Source organism: Limulus polyphemus, unplaced genomic scaffold, assembly GCF_000517525.1.
Source record: "Limulus polyphemus unplaced genomic scaffold, Limulus_polyphemus-2.1.2 Scaffold8417, whole genome shotgun sequence".
Lineage (NCBI taxonomy): Eukaryota > Metazoa > Arthropoda > Merostomata > Xiphosura > Limulidae > Limulus > Limulus polyphemus.
In genome coordinates, this window is record NW_013674027.1 from 20124 (window position 1) to 24954 (window position 4831).

The window sequence follows — 4831 nt, forward strand, 5'->3', positions numbered from 1 at the left end:
GCTGATTTACAAAAGTATTTAGATCATTTAGTGAGTTGGGCGAATAAATGGCAGATGGGTTTAAATTATAATAAATACAAGACAATGCATATGGGTTATAATAATTTCAATTATAAGTATTATTTCATTGGGAATAACATTAACAGTCATAAAAGAAAGGGATCTTGGTGTAATAGTTGATCAGACTCTTAAGCCATTCAAGCTGTGTGCTGTTGCTAGTGATAGGGCAAATAGGATTTTAGGTTGTATCTACAGAAATATTGAATACAAGTCTAAAGAGGATAAAATTTCATTGTGTAGGTCACTGGTTAGGCCACATTTGGAATATTGTGTTCAGTCTTGGGCTCCGTACCTTAGGAAAGACATTGAATTGTTGGAAGGAGTTCAGAGGAGGGTTACAAGAATGATGCCTAGGATGGAGGGGTTGCCATACGAGGAGAGGTTGAAATATCTCAAAATGTTTTCTGTTGAAAAAAGAAATTAGAGGGGATCTGATTGAGGTGTTTAAGATTGTAAAGGGAATTTACAAAGTGGGTCATGGGTTGCCTTCGGATGTTGTGGAGGAAGTAAATTTAAATGAGTTCAAGAGAAAGCTTGATAATTATATGAATGATAAGGGCTGGCTTTAAGATTTTTTAAACGTTTATTTATTAATAGTTTTAGTTTAGTTTAACAGATGGGACAGCCAAGATGGACCAGTGGGTCCCATGTTGTCCCAAAACATTGTTATTAAAAAATAACGCAAACATAGAATATTGTTAAAACTAATCATTTGCACTTACCTTCAATTGACCTCTTTTGTATGTCATCGTCATCCAGCAAGAAGGATTGGTTGTTCAATATAAGAAATTAAATTTGAATACAGGCAGCTTTCTATAATCAAGAAATGTCATTGGTTAAAGATACCGAGCAAAATTTACAGAAAATTTAAACTATGCAGTTTGCATCAAGTAAAGAGCATAAAAAAAAAATACCTTCCTTGAATTACTTTTCAGAATTGTCTGAACTTAGACATAAACTATAGTTAGGCTTGTCAACTATGTCTCAAGAAAATTTTAGAAATTTAACAACCTAAAGTATGATAGAAATACTATATCAAATTATGTAAATTTTGTTATGCCAAAACTAGATGCTGTATAGTAAGTGTATATGAGATTTCAAGCAATTGATTAAGTCTCACCATGACAAGAATAAAAATAACCAGGATAATGGTGACATCCCTTTGACCCAGAAAAGGTGAATATAATACTGAAAATCCCAGAATTATCTTCTATAAATTATGGGTCTTAGGATATTGCCCCATAAGCATGCAGGGTTCCAGGATTGCAACACCTAATGTGCATGTGGGTGTGTGAGTTTATGGAGGCAAATTTGATGTCTCCTCTCCCACCTCTGATATATTGCATCACACAACAATCAGGGGAGGTGGTAACTCTCAGTTGAGACTGTCAGTGATCTGATTTGTATTGAGATGAAGTCTTATATTCAGATATGTGGTGGACCTCCAGGGGGTCTAAGGCTACCATTAAGAGCAATCCTTGACATTTTGTAGATACTTTAGATTTGGTTTTCTATCGTCTTTTGGTATGTTTGATATCCATCCTCCCTGTTGGGACAGTGGTAGATTTACAGACTTGCAGCATGAGGGTCCATGGTTTGGTTCTCTAGGGTGGATGTGGCAGATGGGCCAAATTTGTACTTTACCTCAAAAAATGCTGTTCCATGAAAAATGAAAAGTAGGCCACTTTTGGATAAGCTGCCTTTGATTTGTATTTCCTCTGTTACTTCTTTGATTGTGTAATGTTTGGGGCTTTTTGCAGTTGCTTTTGAGCCAGTGACTTACTTGATGGCTGAAAGGTCAGAGGGCAAATTTTTAGTTTTTTTGTTTGTTTCTTTTCTCCATACATAGATATTGTGGTTCATGCTAGAAGGTTTATTTCTTAGTTACATGAAGGGACAGTTAGGCCTTATCTGACATATTGTTGGAACTTTGTGATTTAGCCTACTATCACCAGGTGGAGGCATTTTTCTGACTCTTAAATAATACATTTGCTCCTCGAATTTCATGGTTCTGAGGTGGAGTTTGTAATTCACCTATATAGGTCTATGTCACCTGATGGGACAGAGTAAGTCTATGGACTAACAACTCAAATAGTGTTTCCTTTCACTTCTCTTCGTAGAAGACTCAAGATCACCAGCTTCATTGATTATGAGCTAGATCCTTTGTTAGCATGCATGTTGGTTCAATTTTCGGCTTTTACATTCCTCCCGGTTATTGTTGGAATCTTGAATTTCATTGGCTCCTATAGGGGGGTCATAGTTCCACCCCTCTTCATGAGTATTGATATCAGCCCCTCGGTATATTGGTACTCAGAGTATATTCTGTCTATATTCAAGGTTTCCACTGCTTAGTCTGATTGCTGGCAGCATCGGTGATTATTGTATGCCTTCAGGGGATGTGAGGGCTCAGTTCCAAGAATTTCTGGATGTGTGGTAACCTTAACTAAGAGTCCAGGAGCTCTGCAGGTCTTAGGTCACAATTGGTCATTCAGTTCACATCTTCCCCACTTTTATCCACCCAACCTATAGGGTTTCCATCTCCTGCACTTATCTGAGTTTGTTTGGTCTAGGGGTAGTGAGAGAGCCAGGCTAGTTCTTCAGTTGTTGGGCCTGTTGGACCGGATATTGGTGTCCAATCATCAGTCTTCTTGTCAACATCAATGCCTAGATTCTCCACGATTCATAAGTTACTCATTCCTCAATCTGTGTTGATTTTTTTTTTACTGGAATTGTAGATGTCCAACTTTGTTGTAGTTGGCTGCTATATGTACTTTGCCTTAGCAGTGGAGTCCACCACTCTTGGCATTTGTGGTGCACAAGGGTCAGGTACTGCAGTTCCAGGTTTTTTCCTTCTGACTTGCATAGGCTTCACATGGGTTCTGCCATATCATACGAGTTTTTTTTTTTCCTCATCCACTTCATTTTATTGTACTGTGTACACACCATTCCACAGACAACAGGTTACTGCTGGCACCATCTCGTCAATTGTTAAACCATCACATTCTGATTATACTTTCACATATAATCCAGACAGCCTTCCCTTTAGGGACTATGACATCTATTCTTGCTCCAATTCAATATCTTATCAGTCTGGGTATTTGTTATTTCTCATCTCTCTGTCAAACTGAGCTGTCTGCCATCCTGCTCAACATTATAGAATAGGACACCACTCTGTTACTCATCTCTCCTTCTCCCATTACTTGGACAACAAGGATTCCATACACATTGTTTTCATTCTTCTTGCTTTTCAAGGCAAGGCCTCATGGTCTGGGCTTCTTCAGACTTCACTCTGACTATTCTGTGGTGGTGTCTTATGTTTCTCATCAAGAAGACATCTTGTCTAGGGCTCCTTATTTTCGTATTTTGGACCTCCTTTTTTTTGGACTATTCCTATCTTATCATCCTACGAGCTTCCACATGTTCCACAGATGGTGCCTGTGATAGTAGGTCCATTGTCTCAATCCAAACGGATTCTCCCGACAGAATAGATGTTGCATCATCTCAAGGTTCTGTTGGATTGGTGAGTTGACCTCTTATTGGATTACCCAACTACTGGCAATTTGGTCTCCAGTATCTCATCTTTGGGCTTTGGCAATAGCTGCTTTCCTTCTGGACAAGATGGGATTACTGCTCTAAACCTTCTCACCATTTCATATGTTACTCATGGTAAGAAATATGAGTTGTTACAACCCACTATCAGATCTTGCTGATAGCACCAGATTGGCTGCTACACCTGGGTTTCTGCTTCTGAAGTCCCTTCTGGTGTGTTCAACTCTTCCACTTCTTTTTAGGCTTTTGCTGTGGAAGCAACCATGATCTGATATGGTACACCTGGCTATACAGAAGCTCAAGCTTCTGGCATAGAGTTATGCTGTCTTTCATACGGTATTGGGGTTTAATTTCTAAGGTTGATTTGTATCTGTCTCAGTTTCTGGTTAGTCCAAAAGACACTTTTATCAACAATAATGACATGCATACTGGCAATGTTGTTTTGTGTGGAGGTTGAACCATTTTCAATCAATGGTGTCAACTATTACTCATTTTCTGACTTTGCTCTTTGACAGAGGATTTTGCATCTTCCACAATCATCATTGTTTACAGTGGCTTTATCGACTACCGTTCAGTTATCTTGACCACGTATTTTTTGAGTCCCTCTTCAGATTCCTCATATCATTTTGGATAATTGGTCCCAAATGACCATTCCAGTTACCTACCAGGTAGATTAAGGTTACATGTTCTGTCTCTACACCAGTTTGTGACCTGACTCTTGTATGCCGTATATCCCCTTTACCTGAAGGTTTATTTTTTGTTGCTGCTGACCTACGGACATCACCGGTTGAAATGATTTGTGCCTTTGTCCACAAACCACTTTCTCATTCTCTCTATGTCCTCAGACCAGTTCTTCTTACCCAACACTCTATCAGATGGGAAATGGGTTCATTCCTTTTCTCCAATTCATCTGCTCACTTTTTCTCTCCACATCCAATCAGATTTCAATTTTGGTTATGTTCAGTGAGTGGAATGCTCCTTGCCCACTCATTTTGGGAGTGAGTATGAATGTTCATGATTCCAGATTGGATGAGTTCTGTTCCTTTGGTTGAGTATTGCATACACTGTCTCATCATTTGGAGCTTGGGGTGTTGCCTTTCAGGCTTCTTCAAATGGAGGAGGAGGTTTTTTGTACCTCAATGTTGCTTACTTTATCATCGTGATTCCAGTGATTCGGAACAGATCATTCTATGGCTACAGGTTGGGATTCAATCAATAGTAT

The 4831-nt window shown here is 38.9% G+C and overlaps 1 protein-coding gene across 1 annotated transcript in view; it reads left to right on the forward strand.

The window, feature by feature from the left end:
• Positions 1–4831, forward strand: part of LOC106475333 (probable 28S rRNA (cytosine-C(5))-methyltransferase) — a 25223-nt gene that overhangs the window by 18984 nt on the left and 1408 nt on the right. The window lies entirely within an intron of this gene.